General features: G+C 40.4%; 1 protein-coding gene across 1 annotated transcript in view; it reads right to left on the reverse strand.

Annotated features, from left to right (window-relative positions):
* LOC127419683 (rap1 GTPase-activating protein 1-like) overlaps positions 1–22,971 on the reverse strand; it is a 194,618-nt gene that overhangs the window by 158,227 nt on the left and 13,420 nt on the right. Inside the window, exon 2 of the mRNA XM_051661283.1 lies at positions 1,390–1,454. The gene's annotated coding sequence lies outside the window, so the exon portion shown is untranslated. The remainder of the gene's footprint in view (positions 1–1,389; positions 1,455–22,971) is intronic.

Below are 22,971 nucleotides of genomic sequence, written 5' to 3' on the forward strand. Positions count from 1 at the left end.
TGCAAAGATAACTTTGTCCTTGACAGCAGACAACTGAAATATGGCAGCCTTGCACCTGTTGAGTGGACAGGGTCCTTTAACAGGCAATGGAATCTCACTGGAGTCTGTGGGCATTCAATCCCAACAGAAACTTAATCGAATCCTCCAGGCCTGATTGATAGCATAAACAGCCTGTGATTGTGTTAAGCTTTCTGGCTGGTTCACAGACCCAAGGTTTCTGCCTGGATGTGTGTCTGCTTCAGTAAACCGCAGTGTCTAATTCAATCCAAACTCATTTATACTCTCCGCTATAATGGCCTTTAATAACAGGTTTCCCTTGCCGGAAAGCAGTTCACCAGAGCTGGTGTAATGCATCGCACTCTGACAGAGTTTTCCTGTCATTCTCACTATATATATATATATATATATATATATATATATATATACCAGTGATGAAATCAAGTCTGGTTGTAGTGATAGTACTTCTCTTTACATTGCATTAGCGTTCAAACATGCCATCATCTCCCTACTAAGCATGTAACCACAATGGCTGAAATGACAGCAGTTAGGCATCTAATAATCAGCTTCACAACATAGATGCACAGAGTACAAAGACATTAGGTTAAAGTGAATGTAAAATGGTTTGGTAAACAGTGATTTTTCTTACCCTCCATATGCTCCAAAAGTGAAACTCCTCTTTCTCTGCGGCATCTTGGCTAATGGATATAGCTCAGAGAATGAGAGAAAGAGACAGAGAGAACTCTACAGGGACAGAATGAATGAAGTACTGCCTCTGTCTCTCTAGACTAACTGGGAGTGTGTGTGTTTGTGTGTGTGTATTTTCACATGTGTGTAACTGTACTCATGCAGCATGCTGTCCTTTCTTTTCACTCCCCTGACTCCCTCCCTCTGTCTGTCTTTCTCTTTCACTCTCTTTCTCCGTTACACCTCCTTGGCAAATAAGTGTGTGTGTGTGTGTGTGGGGGGGGGGGGGGGGGGTCTTTTTTTAGGTTACAAACTGGTAATTACAAGGGTATTATGCTATAAATGTGGTTTATGAGGACATTTCTAGTGTCTCCATAATTTAAATAGCTTAAAAAACATACTAAACGATGTTTTATTGAAAATGTAAAAATGCAGAAAGTTTTTTGTGAGGGTTAGGTTTAGGGGTAGGGTTAGGGGATATAATCTATAGTTTGTACATTATAAAAATCATTATGTCTATGGAGAGTCCTCATAATGATAGCTGCACTAACAGTGTGTGTGTGTGTGTGTGTGTATGTGTGTGTTACCTCGGTAACCAGTGGATCCCCACCTCTCATTCATATCCTCATTCAGTGCTTTTGTAAACAGGCTAAAGCAGAGTATCACCTAATTACTTCATAATGTCCTTGAAACCCGTCTTATTACCTGTGAATGAGATGCCAGCAAGCAGATGTCTGCTACAGCAACAACAGCAATACCTGGAGGTAAGACTGAAAAACAAAAAAAACAAAAAAAACATTTTTGATGGTGAAGCTGGGAACATTTTTATATTTTTATTTAACCATGAGATTTAAAGATAGGGCTTTCCAAGTACAATCTTACAATCTTTTGGTTGCCATGAGACTGATTACTCGTCAATGGCAGCAGATAGGGGAAAATATAAGTCCATTTCATGCTTTTAAGAGCCCTTCTAAAACATCTGTCACTGGAATTTTTTTACTGTAATGTAATAAAATAATTGTGATTTAAATGTATTTTGGAAAAAATTTAGTCAGAAATTATGGCTACTTTTGAATGGCTGTCAATGAATAAACATGCTTTTTGCCATCATAGAGTGTAATACCAACATCTACAAGCAGGAGCTAATGGAAACCTGCTGACCAGCCAGTTCCTGACACCCTGGTTGAGCCAACGTTGCTATCCCAGCAAAAAAAAAGGTGAATGTCACATGAATGAACGTTCGCAGGACTTCCAGCGAACATTCTGGGACCTTTATGGAACATTTGCTACCAATCCTAACGTTTTTTTCATTTAACTTTAAAAAGAACCTTCGGACTTATCAACATTGAGACATATGTGGACATAGTCATTATTGTTCGTAATGAATATATCAATTTTACCACTATCCATTTGTTTTATTTGATACTGACACTTTTAATATATAACTTGGTGTCTGTTTCCATTGCGCTGTTGTCTAATACAACTAATGTATACTCTGTGGTTCACATTGTGGTACACATTTAACAGACCACATCTTTAAAAAGCCTAAGATATCAACATGCTGTTTTGTTGTTTGTGGTAAAACAAAGATGCTGAAAAATGTGTCAGTAGGTTCGATGAGAGAAGGCAACACATGGATATGGATGGATAGGTTTTGCAAATGTTTGGAGGTAAAGTTAATATACTCTTATCTGTAAAATGCATCCCTACAATTAAAAGCATTCTTGCAATGCAAGATCACTGAATGTTGTGAAAACATCGGTTGAGGGACCAAAGAAGAAGAGATGTTAATGGGACGAAACAGGGACGTTCGTAAACGTCCCATGAAATGTGGTTTTCAGAACGTTTTGCCCAGATGAAATGGCACCTGTAGCGAACGTCCAAAATGGCCTGGGAACGTCCTGCGTCGAACAATCCAAAATTAACCAAATGCAGACCTAAGCGGATGTTGAAGAAGGAGGATGTCCCCCGTTTGCTGGGATGTCGGGCTGGTCAGGATTCTCACACAAACAGATGATACATGTAACACCACAGAGACAATGTGTTTACACTTTTAGGAGAAATCAACCTATGAATGGTTTACTTACAGTATAGTTGTCTCTGCACATAAGCTGGGATAGGAGAAAGAACAGTATTTTGACATAGAACAAATTGCACACTTCAGCTTTAAAGGTGCTGTAAGTGATTTTAGCCATTCAAGAATTTCCACAAGATGAGCCGTTGGATTAGCCACGCCCCCTTCTTCCAATATCCTGCACTCCAAAAATGCCAAATGAGCTTTATTGAGACAGACACGAGCAGAAGCGTTTTAAAAAAACAACAGCAGTAAAATAGCACCCTCAACTGACAACTGTTATGAGCAATATGGCATAAAAATGGCATTAAGCCTCAATAATTCACTGTAACTACAATACAATGAGAACGTGCAAGGCAGGTAGGAAGCATCAGAGACTGCAGCCCGCGGACACATTTTTGTTTGCTGAATACAGAGTCTAGAGCTGTCTCAGAAACCTGTGAGATATCTCACAACTTTTATTTCAATAATATCTTTCAGGGAGTAGAGTTTCCTAAAAAAAAATAAAAACAGCTGCTCAAACAAAAGCATTTGTCAACTTTTAAAACAAAGTTGTGTTATTTTGTAAAGTCACTTTAGTTTTTACCTAACTTCACATGCCTACTCAGTCGTGAACATGTATAAAAAATTAGTCTTGGACACAGTCAAAGGCAAAGTGTGTCTGTACAGGTCAGTCATTAAGTGACTTGCTTTCAACTTGCAAGGTGAGTCTGGCTGATTTGGGAAAAAAAAAAAAACAATTATCTGAAAAATGGGCTTATCAGTCTGGCTCATGAACATTAATTAGGTGATGTAGTGTTTGCCTAGTAGTCCTACCTGATTGCTCAAAAGCAGGTAAGTGAGTGCTAGCCATATTAGAATTACCATTTACCGATTGCATGCCTTCAGTACCCCTATCTAGTCCCTCAGTTTGGTTACTCTATTCGATTCCTGATTTTAAATTATTAGAAAAATGGCTTATCAATGTATGTAGTCCAAATCATGAAAATATGTTATTTTATTTAAAAGACATTTATTATCACATATTACCTTGATAGGACACATACATCACCCAGACGTCTATTTGATGTGTGCGTTTTCATCTGGAAGACGCATTTTATAGACCCCATTTACACCTGGTATTACGATGCGCCTCCAATCACGTGTTCAGTTGAGACACATCGCTGTTTACACCTGCACACTTAAATGAGTCTCATGTGACGACTTGTGTTCGGATTTAGAGGGGAGGGCCTCTGTTTCATGATGACATACATCAGTCACTATGTCAGTGTGTTACAGAATGATATTAAAGCACAACAAAGAAAAGACAAAGAAAGTGCAAAAAAAAACAGCGTGCTGTTTCTCCCAGATGTGGTTGAAATTTAATCTAAGCACAAAAGCAAATGTCAAGCAGAATTATCTGTTATTGTAGTGGATTTCCTGTATTTTATTTGGGTGTCCATTCACACATTTGTCTTTGAATTTTGGGATATTGCAGAAGAAATGCTGGATGGAAACACCAAGATGTGAATAAAGTTTCCAAAAGGTACATAAAAATGTAAACGCTCACTTAAGGTGGATACATTTTGATTTGGTAAGAAGAAATGCACATAAATTATAATCGAAACATGGTAACTGAATATATTCCTATAGAATTAATATAAGAATACTGTATAGATGCACATCACAAAAAAGTAATGTGACTTTGCCTCACAACCATGTGAATACATAATTCGCTCAGAGAATATCATCAATATCATCACTTAGCATCTCAAATATTGCTCAGGTTATTCTGAAATGCCAAAGCCTGTCATCAAAATGATTGACTACTATAACCTCCCGGAACTGTCTGACATGCTTTCGCTCCCAGACATAAGGCATCTACGGCTGAATGCTAGCAAACATGAAGTTTGACAGTGTTTTTATTCCTCCATAGTGTGCAATTTCTAACATTTAATAAAAGAGCCACAGTGTGACGATTTTCTTCTCTTAAACAATGGGATAGAAATGCTGCTTCATTCACAATTATAATTTTTTTTTTTTGCGATATTCAGGTTATTCGTATAAACTCGCAACTTGGATGGAAACATCAGAACTACTGGCTACAATTTATTTCACTGCACTGCAGCCAAGCAAAAATTAAGCTTGTAAAATCTAAGTATTATTGCCCCAAAAGTATGGGTGTGAACTTAAAATTTCTAAAAGTTGGGGAAGAAATATTATAATGTTTGCTAAGCCGCTGAATAGAACAGATCCCTAAGGTGAAACTCAATGCACATGACACCCAGTGTAGCCAAAAGTACTCAAATCTAACTTGAGTGACTGGCTGACTGACTAGCGAACCCAATAAAATTGAATTTACGCCCCAAAAGAAAGCCCGGTCACACCCTGACGCATGCTGTGACATATTGTCAGTTCGCCCGGAGAATGAACAGGCTGTCCTCGTTGACTTAGATTGCTGCTCTCAGCAGCAAGACGTTTGCTTTTAGGGAATAATTTGCAGGGTAGACATTGATCAAACGAGAACACTCCGTTTGTGTGTAGCTTTTATTTTTTGGTTCAGACCACCAATGCTGATCATTTCAAGGCTTTGGATGGACCCAGATGTTCCAGAGAGAATGCTTATTGTTTGCAGGGCAAACTAAGGCCATATCAGTCACATCTCAAACAAATGAATGTGTCAGGTCTCATTCGCAAGCCAATAAACCTTTATGCTCATAACAGCTCCTGAGCAAATGGCATTTTCAACAGTGGGACCAAGGGACTAATATGGGCTTTGAACTTATAACATGCTGGTGCAGACAAAATAGTCAAAATTAAAATGTATAGGCTGTATTAAAAGCTGTAAAAAAAAGTCCATCAAAGATTTGCTTTCAGCTAAACTGAAAAAAGTGTTGACAGTCATGTGGTTGTTTATAGGTTGTTGATACTGCAGAGTGAAAAAGCTCTGCTTGCTTTCTGCATCCCTCCAAAAAGGGGAGGGTTAATTACACACCATAACATTTAAACTGTCTCATGATAAACACCTTGCTTATGGCCACAGCATATGAAAGAGGTTTGACTGAGGAAAAGACCAGACTATATTTCAAATGGTGGAGAGATGGTTTTGAATGCGGTTTTTACAGTAAATTGTAATTGTGCTGAAAATGTGAAGGAAATAAACTAGCTCTTATCTTCACCTGCAACTGCCCCATTACGCACTAGTTATGCTTAAACAAGAACATTTCCTTCAATCGTTTTTATTGAAAGTATTTTAATTCAGGAAAAAAATAAAATAAAACAGAAAGACTTTTCACAGGCAGTCATGCTTGTATGCTTGTGATGTTTAAAGTGGCTTGAATGTGGATGTTTGACTGGAAGGAGTTCAGAAGCATCCACATGACCCCATGTCCCAGGAAGGAAAGTGGCCATGGCCTCCTGCACACTGTGCTCTTTCACTGGAGCTCAATACATTACTGCAGTCTGAATATTACAGCAGATGCATTTACAGAAAGAGGCAGTTGTTCAAGAAAGCCATAGGCACACATAGAACATCTGACACACACTTATATTACCAAACAACTTAGAAACAATTTTATATCCTGTCTAAAATAAATAAGATAAAAAAATAACTGTATATCTCTTTCTTTTTTCAACTGATACCTTCACATACAAACACAATGGCTGTGATCCAACTTGCACACTTAAACACTTAGGATTTCACAGGTGATAGACTGAGCATAGCACCAGTATTAACAGCAAACTAATTATTTTCTTACTCATTACTTACTTTCTGTCTTATTTTCAAGTAAAATATAAACATGATATTAGGTCTTGTTTTTGGAAATGTTTATCAAAAATGAGTTGGGTTATATGATTATAAACTATATTATTTATACAAAATGTACTTCATTCAAATGGAAAACAAGTTTATTTTTCTGCTTTTAGGCATAAACCTCTTTAAATTTTGATAGATTTCTCTGAAAAAAGATTTATAATCTTATGTCATTTTGCTTCTTAAAGGGGTTATGAAATACCTTTTTTTTTATATTTATTATTTTAATATGTTCCTTGAGTTTTACTTATAACATTAGTAAAGTCCTATATTTGTAAACATGATCATTTTCCACCCTTATTCTCTCTGCTCTTGACTGACCTGCTCTCTCTCCTTGCCATCTCAATGCTCACCTATACTGGGTGGGTTACAGAAGTGATAAGGTAAAGTAGGCATTGATGTGTTGTTCTGGAGGCAGTAAGATGCAAATGTTTACCACAGTATGATATCACAATGTGGAGGAAGTAGAGTATGGGTCGTTTTGGCAGCTTGGTTTCAACAAAGGCACTTTTTGCAGTGAGGAGGAAGTTTTGAGTTCTGAAACGTACAGTAAGTTTTTTATAGTACAATGACCTCTTATATGTGAACAGATCAAGGACAATTTTATTCTTTATGTCCTGACCCCTTAAATAAATGTATCATGTTTTAAGGAAGTTCAGATATTGTACAGAAAGAAAGACAAATTACAGATTAAGAAAAATATTTTTGCAGTGTTGGGACCTATTGTAAATGCTACGATATGGGATGCACTAATTATTTTAATCTTGCATTCTACATATGACGGATAGTTTGTATAGTGTTTCTGGGCAGCTATATAAATTACATGATTGAATCTCTGTTGAGGTAACTGCAAGAATGCTAAGCAGGTGCATTATATAATGTCATAGATTTTCTAAAATGGATTCATTACAGTGCATTAACAGAAAACTATCTAATTCACTTTTTCAGCAGACACAGTATTTCTCTTCTCCGGGTAAACTCAGTGCTCGAATCAGTTTATGGGCTTCTGTGCCGATCGATCACTGTGCCATGAGAAGATCTTCTGTTGCAATAATGGATATTCAGCGCTCTGCTACTCCCGTGCCAGGTAGAACAGACCTATGGCTCTAGGATGAACTAAAACCATGTTCATCTCTCTCTTATTTAGGCTCAAACCTCCCCCTTATACAGATATACAGGTATACCCAATACCAATGTATTTACATGTGTAAACAAATGAAGGGCAGTCAGCTGGACACAATTCTGGGCAACACTGACACCTACTGGTTGATTTTAAAACAGCATGGATAAGTGGTGTGTGAACACTGTCATAATTTACTCACTCTCATGTTGTTCCAAACCCATATAACTTAATTTATTTTGTGGAACACACAAGCAGAATGTTAGGGACTGATACCCTCAATCACCATTTACTTTCATTGTATGCAAAAAGGAGCATTGCTGCAGGGTTGTGCACCATTCAGAATTGAACGAAGAATGCCAATTCAATTCCTGAATTTGGACTGAATTTGAATTGAGGTAGCTAAAAGGATGTAGAACTGCAATTCGAATTAGAATTTAAGGAAGCAGAATTAAAATGGAATTAAATTCAAATAAATTGATATAGTTTTTTCAGACTGTTTTTAAGTTATTTTTTTAATAATGCATTTGATATTTCAGTATAACATGAAACATGTTATCATATTATCATATGCATAGCATATGGGGTGTTTCCAGAAACATCACAATGTGAAAATAAATTGTTATATCAAGTAAATAATGCTGAAAAAAACATTGAAAGATGTACTTGAATATTGTAGTTTTTTTTGTTTTTTTTTTGTTTTTTTTTTGCTTGGCAACTTTCAGGAACGCATAGCAGGGAGTTGGATTATTTCATTTATTTGAGTTTAAATTGGCATACACAAAATGTTTATGTGGTTCAGTCCCATTTACCTTCTTCCCAGCATGCACTTGGGCATGAATAAAATGGTTGCATTTTGCATGGTTTTACTTACAATGTTGTTGTTGATTTTGTTGTCACGGTAGGTAACTTGTTTTTTGCGATGTCAGAATGAGTTTGTTTTTCCAATAAAATGATCAATTTGTTGATTGTTACCCTTGTGTTTAATGTACCAAGAATCAAGATCAGCACGTGCCATTTTAAAATACTTTATATGTTTGTTTGTTTTTCTTATAAGTGTTAATGTGATGAGTAAAACTGTAATATAATTGTTTTAAGACAGCAAGCACATTGCTTTCCATTAAATATATGTTTATAGACATGTACATGAGATGCTCAGAATATTGGACAGTTTAAAACCATGTAAATAAAGGAAGCAGTTTTCATCAGACTACTGTAAGTTGACAGAGTTTTAAAAATCTTCTTCTTTCTAAATTAAGTTACTTAATTTAAATATGTATTTATTAAATAGGTCAAATTAATATGTAATATGTTCAGCTAATATGTAAAAGTCATGGCAGGTTGACATTTTAAGTTCAGTAAATTAAACAGTAGATGAATTCAACTTAATAAAAAGCAATACAAACTTAATTTAAGTTCTACAAACAACACTTTTTACAGTATTAATAAGGAATAATAAATATTATAAAATGTAATAATGTTTAAAATTCCACCACAGAAATTTATATTTCATTTATTTCACTATTTTGAATCTATTTTTATGAAGTTTTCTGAAAACAATTTGGTGCAAAAAACTTAATCTTTTGATGGCTATGTTAATTAATTAATTTATTTATATTTAGAGGGAAATGTTAGGTCTATAAATCTACATATTAGGGAATAAATATGTATACTTGGTAAAAAATTATAACGTAATTATTTGTCACAAAATGTGTCTTGGACTAATGAAATTGTGTAGTGTGACTGTGTGTTGAATTTCTTTGAATTGCAATTCAGTAAATTAAACTTCCATTCATTCCAATTCAAATTCCAGTTAAACTTCCTATGGGGCGTGGCCAATTCAATTCAAATTCCAACTCATGAACTGAAAGAGAGTTAATTCTGAAATTCTGAATTTTGCACAACCTTGCATTGCTGACATTGTTCAAAACTTCTAGTGTTCTACAGAAGCCAGAAAGTAATACAGGTTTGGAACAACACAGGGGTGAGTAAATGATTGTAGAATTACATTTTGGTGTGATTCTTTAAATACAAAATCATGTTAAAACTGTATTGAATTACTGTAATACAACAAATTAAAATATAATAAAATAGTACAAATAGAAAAAAGTAATAATATAAAATGTAAAATATGAAAAACAAAAGCATGATAATATATCTTGGTTTGCTTATGCATCAATTAATTTGAGAAGCACATCAATGCATCTCTCATTCTTTTTCATAAATTTATGTCATGAGAAGGAGTGCCACAGCAGGTGTGTTATCATATGCCGCAGGCTCTCTACATCACCACTAACTAGAACTGTACAAATGGTAGCTTGCAAGAGACAGATAAAGAGAAATGGGCAAAAGAGAGAAAAAAGAAAGATGAAGGAAGAGAAAGAGGGAGGTTCCTGCAGGGTGTTGAATGTTGCACCACAGAGCCACAGTGTGTACACTTTTCAAGGGAATCAACCTCCAAATGGCTTATATCATATTAAACTGGGATAAGAGAAAGTATTTAGCAAATTACAACTTACCTACATCACCTTTTGAGAGTTCTGACAGAAAGAAGGTGCGCATTTCATCCTTTTTATAGATAAAGGTTCAGGAAGCAGTTTGGTAATTATAGCAATCTGTTTGAATCTCTACAAAAATGGCAATACTAATACACAGGCCATTATACATTCTGTTTTATTGCTGCATAACGCTGGTGGAGAGGAAGGCCACAGTATATCAGAGCTACAACGGGACTCTACTGCATTCAAAAACAACATTATCATAACAGTAAGTCATTTGTGTGTGTACCTTCTGAAGGACATTTGAGTTACAGTCTTCATATCACAGTAATGTCCTCTCTGTCTTCTCTCAACTTTTGCATTTAATAAAGACATCAAAAACCCCATAACAAAATAATATTATCATTCATATCTTACCAGGATGAACGAATCACTGTTTAAATATCAATTTGCTTGTGAATGAGTTACATTAGGTTACACCAACAAAGCTACATTTACAACAAGGCTTAGATCAGGTAGAAATAGCTCCTTAAAGGTGTGATCAGAATTTGTCATCTTGCACTTACCACTTCTTACCGTTATCTCAAGATTTAATTAATTATACTGTATATATCAAGTAAACTGCAAAAACATTATTTTTCCTGCCCAGTGAAGCCCTTTGGAAAGTCATCTGTGCAGTATATTACAGAAAATCTAGCTGAGAGAGAGATGTATGCATCAGAGCAGAGCTAAATTACTTTCTTATCTGTATGATGCAGAGGTACACCTGCACATTCAGTGATATCCTATAAAACTCAGCATATTGGTGCTCACTGATTCAGAACACATTGTACAGACTCACACTGTCCTGACTGCACAAGCGCTGTACTGTTTGTGCGTGGCTACAATTGTGTGGATGGATTCTGTGATATACATGAACTTCAAATTTTTCTTCGATAGCATGTGGAAAAAGATAATGGACTTATAATACTGCAATGAGGATTAAGAGCACCAATGATTTTGTTTAGTAAGACTTAAACCTCATGCATTTTGGCAGATGCTTTAAGCAGCTTTAATTCATTCAAGCTATTCATTTCATTTCGAACCACCGACCTGACCTTGGAATTGCTAGCAACAAGTACACATTTTTTGCACTTAAAAGTAAAAAATAATTTGGATCAGTTGGCTGTTTAGCATTTAGTTATTATCAAGCATCAGTGTTGTGTATATTGTACTGAAAACTGAATGTACAGAGTAGGAAGAATGCAGTGCATGTTTCAAGATAAATTGCCATTTATGTGTTTCTTGCTAAAGCATCAGCTGCACTGATCTGGAGATCTGAATTTACCATGTGATTGTTGTTGTAAAATTTCACATTTTCAAATGGAGTCTGCTTGCCTAACCTACAGCTGTTTCCAGCAAATCCCAGCTCTGCATCTTTCCCTGTCATCGCAAATGAGACAGTCATTTCTGTGTCATGGTGAGAGGGGGATAAACACGAGAGAGGTTTCTAATCTTTGATACAGATATTCAGGGCATTTAAATAAACACTAACACTTTACAAAAAGGTTCCATTCGTTAACATTAGTTCATGCATTAGGTATCACATATTAACAAATAATGAACAATATATTTTTATAGCATTTATTCAGTCTTTGTTAATCTTAGTTAATAAAAAAATACAGTTGTTCGTTGTTAGTTCATGTTAGTTCATACTGCATTAACTAATGTTAACAAACATAACTTTTGATTTTAAAAATGTATAACTTCTGTTTATGTTGAAATTAACATTAACCAAGATTAATAAATGCTATAAAAGTACTGGGCATTGTTTGTTCATGTTAACTAAAGTAATTAAACCTTATTGTGTAATTTTTTTACTAATGTGTCCTTGAGATGAATCATTTATAATGTATTATTCCTCTTTTATAAGTCGCTTTGGATAAAACCATCTGCCAAATTAATAAATGTAAATGTAAAGTGTTACCAAATAACCAAACATTAAGGAGTATATTGTCAGACTCAAAGTCAGCAGTAACAATCTGGTTCACCTGAATTGGCTTCGTTCATGCAGCTGAATGTGGTCTTAATCTGACTTTTTTCTGAGGTTGTTCACATGACCAACCCACATGCACAAACACTCTTCATTGACATGTTTATCATATGCATTAAAAGAATGTTCAGCGTTCAATACAAGTTGAAGCTCAGTCAATAGCATTTGTGGCATAATGCTGATTACCACCAAAAAATTATTCCAACTTGATCCTCATTTATTTAAGAAAAGAAGAAAAATAAATCAGTTACAGTAAGGGACTAACAGTGGAAGTGAACGGGGCCAGTCCATATATGCAAAAATACACACAGTTTTAAAAATATAGCTACAAAATGTAAACATTATACATGTTTAGACATTTTATCATACTAAAATCATGGTGCTAACCTTATTTGTGTAAAGTTATATTCTTACAGGTTTTGTTGTCATTTCAATAAAGTTGTCATACTGAATACAGATAAGGTTAGTGTGTGATGTTATCACACTAAAATCGTGTTAAAACGTATATAATGTTTACTTCTCGTGGACCCTGCACTCTGACCCCAGCTTAGCTGGGATATGTGAAAAAAAAGAATTTCACTGTATATGTGCAAATGTATAATGTGTGATAAATAAAATTATAAAATTATAATTATAATTAATTAATTATTATAATTATATACAGTACTCCTGAAACTGGGTTTTCTAATGCTTATGGACTTGTCCCATTCAATTCCATCATAAGTGCATCACTGTAACCATGTTGTATGCATTTTTTTTTTTTTAATAAATGAGATAAAAGTCGAAATCAACATTAAGCCACAAATGCTGTTAATAAATCTTAACTTGTATTGAACCCATAACATTAATATTTCACCTTCAAATTTCACTGTTCAAAGCAAATGTCACAACATTTGAGACCTATACATATTTTTGTGTAACACCGAAGTTCCTTCATAGTAAGTCGGTCCACTCAGCTGCCATCTTGGGAATCCTCCTGGGCAGTTATGTATACAAGCCGCATGAAAATACAGAATGGTGGGTCAAGATTACGATTAAAACATATTTCAAATCAGCATTAAAATCTGACAACATTGGTTTTGTAAATTGCTCAGATCACGCTATAGACGTTATTTTTCAGGATTTCCAGCTAATGCGCACACATGTTCCCGAGTTGACTGACAGGTGATGTCTGTATCTAAAATTTAATTGGCTCTTTTATCTGTAAGGCAGGACTTCCTTTTCTACATCCGCCATTTGGGGGTTCCAATTTCTCCCAATAATTTTAATACCAGTGCTCCATCTCAGGCTAAAAAGTCTTTATATAGTACAATTCAAAGAATATTTTAGGATTTAAGAATACATCAAACATGCAATTATGATGAATTTCAGGTTAGTTAAAATGTAAAACATAAAAAACTGCATTTAGCATTTATTAGAGATAAAGCATTTCTTTATCAATAGAAATTCAAATGAGTATCAAATCTTCAGGTAAAAAACTAAAAGTAACTCTCTTAACTGAGAAAGATATTACTTGTGCTCTTCTATGGTTAGTTTACCCAAAAATAAAAATTATGCCATCATTTACTCACCCTCATGTCATTCCAAATCTGTAACATTTTCCTTCTGTGGAGCACAAGAAGAAAATTTTCGAAGAATATAGATGTAGAGGTTCTGAGGGTTGGAGAAAAGAAGGAAGTGGGAGCCAGTGTCGCAGTCCACGTGAGTGTTCATTTTATTCTCAGGGTTTTTACTCAAAATATGCTTTTCAGCAAGAAATTCAGTTTATGCACATCAGCTTCAATGATAACAGTCAACATAAACTTGAGAGATGCAAAAATATAAACATCTTTTCCGTGTTCAGGTGTGTGTGCCTGACTCCCCACTGACAGACACACGACCACGTTCCCATCTCCACATACCCCCACTGGGCCCCATCCGCCCTGCTAACTCCCCCCCCCCCAGGTGAACTTGAACGGATGAAGTGCCAGGTACCAATGAGTACTACGCATTGGTATCCTTCATGTGGTGGAGCCACTGAAGCGGGCCGTGGTCCGAGCAGAGGATGAAGGCCCGCACCAGCAGGTAATAGCGGAGGGTTAGGAGGGCCCATTTGATGGCCAGACACTGCAGCTCCACCCCCTCCACCTCCTGCGAGAGCACAGCCCCCCCCCCCAATCTAATGCATCTGTCTGCAAAATGAAGGGGAGAGAGAAGTTAGGAGCATGTAAAACGGCCCACCACAGAGTGCAGATTTCACTCTCGTGAAAGCCTGTTGGCACGCCTCCGTCCACTGGACCGGATCTGGTGCCCCCTTTTTAGTGAGTTCAGTCAAGGGGCTGGTGACATCAGAGAAACTAGGCACAAACCTTCGGTAGCAGCCTGCCAGCCTCATAAACTGTCTCACCTCCTTTTTGGTCTTGGGCTGTGGGCAGGCCGCTATCACTGCGGTCTTATCAACTTGGGGCTGCACCTGCTGTTTTTTTTCGGGATAATGGAGTTAAGGAGATCTGCCAGTACCCTTTGTTAAATCCAGTGTCGAATAAAATTGAGCCGCCCCCAACCGATCGAGCAGTTCATCAATTCGGGGCATTGGGTATGTGTCAAATTTAGACACTGCGTTGACTTTTCGATAATCTACACAGAACCGGACCGAAACGTTGCTCTTAGGCACAAGAACAACCGAGCTGGCCCAATCACTGTGTGATTCTTCTATTACCCCATCTCGAGCATTGCCTCTAATTCATTCCAAATCACTTTTTTCTTGTGTTCGGGCAAGTGGTACGGCTGACTATGTATGACTACTCCTGGCGGAGTCTCGAAAGGGTGTTTTATGAGGTTCGTATGACCAGAGAGAGGGGAGAACACATCTGCAAACTCCTTTTGCAACTTGGCCACCTCCACGAGCTGGGACGGTGAGAGGTGGTCTCCACAAGGGACCGGGGTGAACTGATCGGCTTTGAACTTCACCTCCGGACTGAGCTCTGCCCTCTCCGCAGACACAGGGACTGCCTCTCTCCACAATTTAAGGAGGTTGAGGTGATACATTCCTGTAGCTGGGCACCCCTATTGTAGAGCCGGCTTTGTCTCTCTTGAGTTTGGAGCAAATTTCCCTGTGATAACCGACCCAGCATGTGTAGCTTTGCTCGAAGATCAAGGACATACTGAATTTCATTTTTGCTTTGGGAAGGTCCCTCCTCCCATGCCTCCTGTATGATGTCAAGCACCCCGCTGGGCTGACGTCCATACAGGAGCTTGAAAGGGGTTGATGAGATCGATGACATCCTCCACATCACGGCCTTCCTCGGCTAACACCCACTTCCGGCAGGCATCAAGGAGTTCCTGGGCAAATGTGAATGGGCAGCTGGCTTCGCTAAGGGTGAAGGAGCGGAACCACTGGCGATGTTGTTCCGGCAAGCAGCCGACCCATTGCATTACAGCCAACTTCAGCTTCGAGTAGACCAGGCGGTCCTCAGCGGGTAATTGCTGTGCAGTGAGCTGGGCCTCCCCGGAAAGCAACGGCAGCAGGTGTCCATGGCAGCTAGACTTTTTCCCAAATCTGGGTCATGGCACCAGTGTAGAGCTGACGTCGCAGTCCATGTGAGTGTTCTTTTGAGCATGAGAGATGCAAAAATATGAACAGCTTTTCAGCAGTCAGCTCCAGTCTGGGTGTGTGTGCGACTCAGTCTCACTCTCCTGGTCTGGCGTTCTGCCGGCCTTTTAAAGCCCGTCTCCACCGTCACTGAAACGAGACACTGGTGTTTAGTGTCAGTAATCACCAGGTGATGGCTCTAACCGCTTCCTCTCTCCCCACTGACAGACACGTGAGCACGTTCCCATCTCCACAATAGACAATGCTTGTTTTCCATGCAATGAAAGTGATTGGTGACTGAGGTTGTCAGTCCGTAACATTTTGCCTTAGAAACCATTTCATTGTACAGAAAAGGAAAACATCATCTACAGTACATTCTGTAAATGATGACAGAGTTAAATTTTTTGGGTGAACTACCCCTTTAAAATAGTCTTGATTCATATCCTTATATGCTCTCAGTAAAGTATTCTCTCTATGTGCTTCTTTAAAAGATCACGAAATTCCTCTAGCTTTTTAAATGTGCATAACCTGAATAAAGAGAGACATGAAATAAATCTACAGGGAGAGAAAGAGCATAAGGAAGAAGCCAGACATGTGGAGAAACCAGAAAAAGTGAGTATGCAGGGAGCAGGGAGAGTAAATCTTAAGGAGGACACAGCAAGCTTGACTGTCTATCACTGATGCCTGCCGGTGATGCCTGCCAGTAGACTTTGGCTCTCATCTAACTGTCACCTCAATAAATCATTCAGCAAATGCAGGCTTTTCAGCTGAGCAAGAGGACGGGGCTTTTTAACTGGGAGCTATCTGTCAGCTGCAGACAGTGTTTGTCCATCCTATTTTCAGTCAGGCCATCACTCTGCGAAGGCCAGTTGGATTGCCAAGCTTTCTCTCGCCTACTGTGACTTCTCTGCCTGGGAACCTTTCCAAAATTCATTGACAACGTTTCTCTAGGAAAATATTTTTTGTGCTTATTTCAAGATTTTCAGGTGATATTTATAATTTATTTCTCTGTGTATTTTTTTTTTTTTTTATTTATTTACTTATTTATTTTTATTTTTTATTTTTCACCCCGTGGCTGTTGGTGTTTTGAAATGTTGATTTTTTTATTGTTACTCTATAATGTAATTATATTTGTTCAATGCTTAATAATAAAAAAAAGAGTTCCATTGAAGAATCTGTTCTGCAGCCTGTTCATTTTATGACTGTTCCTGTATGCCATTGCTGTACATTTACAATTACAGTTATTCATTTAGCTGACACTTAAGTTCCACATGTAAGTTCAGGAGGAGCTTGTTCATCTAGGCCTGCCAATCATATACCAAGATCATACAGTATAATTGTCACAGTCTGGCCTGACTGTGCCTCCCCTGACTATCTGTTTATCTCGTCTGAGTGTTTTTTCTGTGTTTGCCTTGTCTCTTTCGCCCTCTTGTGTCTTGCAGGTCCCACGTTGAGTTTGCCTGCTCCATTTGCCTTGGCAACTATCATTACACATATCAGCTCATCATCCATGGCATGTGCTCTCCCAATTAACTCTCCCTATGTTAGCTCTCCTCATGTTGAGTCCTTTGTCAAATCATTTGTTTTGTGGTGCTGTTTGTATCCAGTTGGTTTTGTCCTGTTCCTGTCATTCACTCGGTCGTTCTCTAGTTTTTGGTGAGTTTTTCTAGTTTATCTATCTGTTTCAGTTTTTCTCCCTCGCGGGAGTTTTGGTTTGTACTTTTGTTTTTGCAAATAAAGCCCTTATCCTTACCTCCATGCATTTGGGTCCTGCCTCTCTCTCTCTCTCTCTCTCTCTCTATTATCATGACAGAATGATTTGACCGAAGATGGGCCCAGCAGAGGCAATGGGCTTTTCTTTTGATCCCGCTCCTGCCAGAAAGGAATGGTTCTCTCAAGGTACCACCTAGCTCGACCACACCATGGCCAGCTCCCAGAATGGTCATGGTTTTGGTGTCTACACTATGGAGCTGGTTAGTGAGCCTCACAGGTGGTGCTTTGAGGAGACCCGGATGAACATCTCTTCCTTTCAGGCTTGGATAATCCACTTAGCACAGAGGTGCTTAATGAGATTTTTATTTTAATCTTCTGGGATCTGGTTGACCATGTCTGTCGCCTTGCGGATATTGAAGACCTGCTGCGGAGATGGAACGCCAGATCCAACATCCCCTCTCAGCCCGAGACCTGTTCCCCCTGAGGCACTATTTATCGCCAAAGGAGGAGGAAGCTCGCGGTTGAATGCCAGGAGGCAGAGGAGCCCGCAATTGACCAACAGGAGGCAAAGGAGCCTGCTGCTGACTGCCAGGAGGTGGTGAAACCAGCCCTTTGCTCAGTCCAGTTACCAGCACCCATCCAACATCAGCAGCCAGTCAGACCCCTGTTCAGCGGCCATCGATGTCTAGTCTGACCCCTGTCCAGCGGCTGCCCAAGTCCAGTCTGACTCCTGTCCAGTGGCTGCCCACGTCCAGTCTGTCCACTGCCCAGTGGCTGCCCATGTCCAGTCTGACCCCTGTCCAGCAGCCACCGCTAAGCCTGACTCCTACTCAGCACCCACCACCGTGGCTGACTCTATCCAGTCTGCTGACACCTGTCCAGCAGCCCTCGCCCAGTCTGCTGAGCCTTGTCCAATGGCCGCCGCCCATTCTGCTGACACCTGTCCAGCAGCCCCTACCCAGTCTGCTGACCCCTGTCCAACGGCCCCAGCCCAGTCTGCTGAACCCTGTCCAGTGGCTGCCATCCAGTCTGCAGACCCCTGTCCAGTGGCAGCCGCCCAGTCTGCTGCAGTTGTCCACAGCCCAGCTGCCATCACAGAACATCTTCTGGTCCAGTGGCTGCCATGGACCTCACCATTTGCGCTGTGGCCTCCACTGACCTCACCCGCTACCCTTCTGTTCAAGGTCCTGTGGTTGCTCCCCAGTCTGTCCAGCCCTCAGTGGCCACTCTCCTGTCTGTCTGGCCCGCAGTAGCCGCTCTCCAGTCTGTCCAATACCCTGTGGTCGCTCTCAAGTCTGTCCAGCCCACAGCGGCCACTCCCCAGTCTGTCCAGCCCCAGTGCTCAGTCTGCCCAGGCCTTCCTGTCCTGGCCACCCTGCTCTCCACCCTCATTCCCTTCCTCAGGTCTTCTCCCTGGCTGCCGGATCATGCCCCCTACCTGGATTCACATTACTGGCCGCCAGACCCTGTCCCTTTCCTGAGGCCCCTTCCAAGGCCACCGTACCCACTCCCCTCCCTGAAGCCTCCACCTAGGCCGCCGGACCCCACTACCTTCCTTAAACCTCTTCCCTGGTCCCTCCCACTGGTTCCACTTTGGACTGCCCTGTTGGATCCTCCCTGGTTTCCCTCCCTTCCCTCCCTTTCTTTTGTTCTTTCTGTTATGTGTTAGTGCCTGTCACTCTGTCAGTCTGGGTTTTTGTGGTGACAGAATCCTGACACTCTTATTCTGTGTCTGTGTTGAGCGCATGGCTCAGAGTTATTCTCCTGGCCATGTGCTCTTTCTGTCTTTTTTCTTGTCTATGTGTGAGCACACTGCTTCGGGTTATAGTTTCCCTGCCGTGCACTCGGTTGGTTTTGTGTTTTCATGTTCGGAGCATGGTGTCTGGATCCTGACTCTCCTGTCTGGCTCTGTTTTGGTTCTGGTGTCGGGATCCGGACACTCATGCTCCATGTCTTCTCTTTCTTCCCTCCCTCCCTGGTCAGTTCCTTTTGTGTTGGTCTGTCTGTTGTGGATGCCAGGAGGCATTAGTCAAGGGAGGGGTACTGTCACAGTCTGGCCTGACTGTGCCTCTGACTATCTGTTTGTCTCGTCTGAGTGTTTTCCTGTTTGCCTTGTCTCTTATGCCCTTTTGTGTTTTGCAGGTGCCACATTGAGTTTGCCAGCTCCAGTTGCCTTGGCAACTATCATTATTCCAATCAGCTCATCATCCGCGGCACCTGCTCTCCCAATTGCCACTCCCTATACAAGCTCTCCTTGTGTTGATTCCTTTGTCAAATCGTTTGTATTGTGGTGCTGTTTGTATCTAGCGGTCTCTAGCTTTTTGTGAGTTTTTCTAGTTTATCTATCTGTTTCTGTTTTTATCCCCTTGTGGGAGTTTTGGTTTGTACTTTTGATTTTGCAAATAAAGCCCAAATTCCTCAATATATGTACTTGCGAACTCGTGAAATGAGTATTAGAGGACAGTAGTAGCTGATTGGTATGTTTCACCACAGGTTTGTTCCTCCTGTAGTCCTTCATAAATACACTCAGTGCATTTTGGCAGTTGCAGATAAACTCTAGGCCTATAGGTTACTATAAATAACCCAATAAAAGAACAAAATAATCTATGCACAATCACACATAATTTTATTATAATAATAAAGGGATAATTTTTTTTCTGGTATTATATGGAGATAATGAAACTGACAGCAAATATTTACTAATCTCAAAATTTTACAATTTTAAAAATCTCAAATTTCAATTACCGACCAGGGATATGGTGTCTCTAATGTCCACATGAAATCAAAATTGACCCTATTTATTGCATTAACACATCCCAAGTCTTATTGTGAACGTTTCATTGATGCACATTATTCCAAATAAGTGCTTGTCTTATTTGGAATAACCCCCGACAAGATGGTGCCGAGTATGGCTGCTACGTTGCGAGCTCCAACACAACACTGTAGTGTTTTGTTTGTTTTGTTTACAATTCTTATGTTTTTTGTACTGGATGTTGTCTACCTTATTGTCTATGACAGACAAACACTTTTGGACATTGGTTCAGCAATTACACACCACAAACCGGACTTCAAATTCCTCAATGCCGACCCGCTGTTTACAAACACGCCAGCGGAGCCCTTTGTCTTGGCTGCCTGGCTGCGAAAATGCAGGAGGAAAAGGGAAAACAGAGCCGGCGTTCTCATCAGAGTAAGACGCCACGCAAATCGACCCCCACTACCCAGTATTCTACTGGCAAATGTTCAGTCTCTGGATAACAAGCTATGCGAGCTGAAAGCGCAGATCTCTTTCCAACGAGAGATGAGGGACTGCTGCATTATCTGCCTAACATAAACTTGGATGTCTGCTGAGATTCCAGATTCAGCCATTGAACCCGCGGGGTTCTCCGTGCACTGAGCGGACAGAGCGAAAGACCTCTCAGGTAAAAGCAGAGGTGGTGGTGTATGTTTTATGATCAACAAATCCTGGTGTGATCAGAGGAACGTACATTCTATCAAGTCTTTCTGCTCTCCTGATCTGGAATTTCTCATGCTTCTGTGTCGACCATTCTGGCTACCGAGGGAATTCACATCGGTCATTATCACAGCTGTGTACATCCCGCCACAAGCCGACATATACCGGGTACTCAAGGAACTGTACGGGATTATAAGCAAGCAGGAAACCGCGCACCCTGAGGCTGCGTTCATTGTGACTGGGGACTTTAATAAAGCCAGTTTCAAATCAGTCGCACCAAAATACCACCAACATATTCGTTTTAACACACGAGGGGACCAGGTTTTGGACCATTGCTACTCTCCCTTCCGGGATGGCTACAAATCCCTCCCCCGCCCACCATTTGGCAAATCGGACCACTCTTCCATTCTGCTTCTGCCCGCTTACAGGCAGAAACTGAAACAGGAAGCACCCACCCACAGAATGATCCAGTGCTGGTCGGACCAATCAGACTCTATGCTACAAGACTGTTTTGATCACGCAGACTGGGAGATGTTCCGGTCCACCTCTTATGATGACATCGAGCTTTACGCTGATAGCGTAATGTGTTTCATCAGAAAGTGCGTAGAGGACGTCGTTCTGACCAGAACAATACAGATCTATCCGAACCAGAAACCATGGATTAATAGCGAAGTTCGTGCTGCACTTGATGCGCGGACCTCCACTTTTAATTCCGGGAACGCAGAGGAGCATAAACAAGCCAGTTCAGATCAGATCAGCAAAACATCAGTACAGGAACAAGATTGAAGGACAGTTTAACACCACCAACTCTAGAAGCATGTGGCAGGGAATTAACATCATCACGGACTTTAAATGGAATAAAAACTCCGCGAACACCGCTGCCTCTCTCCCGGATGAGCGAAATACTTTTTATGCTCGTTTTGAGGGAAATAACAGCGCCCTCGTGGAGAGAGCTCCCGCGGCCGAAGCTACAGAGGTTAGTTCACTCTCCGTCTCTGTAGCGGATGTAACCCGATCCTTCCGACAGGTGAATATCCGCAAAGCCGCGGGTCCAGACGGCATTCCGGGCCGCGTCATCAGTGCGTGCACGAACCAACTGGCTGGTGTTTTTACAGACATTTTCAACCTTTCCCTCTCTTTGTCTGTAGTCCCCACATGCTTTAAAATGTCCACCATTGTGCCTGTTCCAAAGCAATCCAAAATAACTTGCTTAAATGACTGGCATCCTGTTGCTCTGACCCCCATCATCAGCAAATGCTTTGAGAGACTAATCAGAGATTACATCTGCTCTGTGCTGCCTTCCTCACTTGACCCATTGCAGTTTGCTTACCACAACAACCGCTCCACTGATGATGCCATTGCATCTACAATACACACTGCTCTCTCCCACCTGGAAAAAAGAACACTTATGTGAGAATGCTGTTTGTAGACTACAGCTCAGCATTCAACACCATAGTGCCCTCCAAGCTTGATGAGAAACTCTGGGCTCTGGGCTTAAACAGCTCGCTGTGCAGCTGGATCCTGGACTTCCTGTCAAGCAGACACCAGGTGGTTAGAATAGGCAGCAACATCTCTTCATCACTGACCCTCAAAACTGGAGCCCCGCAGGGCTGTGTTCTCAGCCCACTCCTGTATTCCCTGTACACACATGACTGTGTGGCAACACACAGCTCCAATGCCATCATTAAGTTTGCTGATGATACGACGGTGGTAGGTCTGATCAGTGACAATGATGAAACAGCCTACAGAGAGGAGGTGCACACTCTGACACACTGGTGTCAGGAGCACAACCTCTCCCTCAATGTCAGTAAGACAAAGGTGCTTGTGGTGGACTTCAGGAGAAGAGATAGAGAACACAGTCCCATCACCATCAATGGAGCACCAGTGGAGAGAGTCAGCAGCTTCAAGTTCCTAGGCGTCCACATCACTGAGGAACTAACATGGTCCATCCACACTGAAGTTGTTGTGAAGAAGGCTCATCAGCGCCTCTTCTTCCTGAGATGGCTGAGGAAGTATGGAATGAACCACCACATCC

This window comes from Myxocyprinus asiaticus, chromosome 29 (genome assembly GCF_019703515.2).
Source record: "Myxocyprinus asiaticus isolate MX2 ecotype Aquarium Trade chromosome 29, UBuf_Myxa_2, whole genome shotgun sequence".
Taxonomy (NCBI): domain Eukaryota; kingdom Metazoa; phylum Chordata; class Actinopteri; order Cypriniformes; family Catostomidae; genus Myxocyprinus; species Myxocyprinus asiaticus.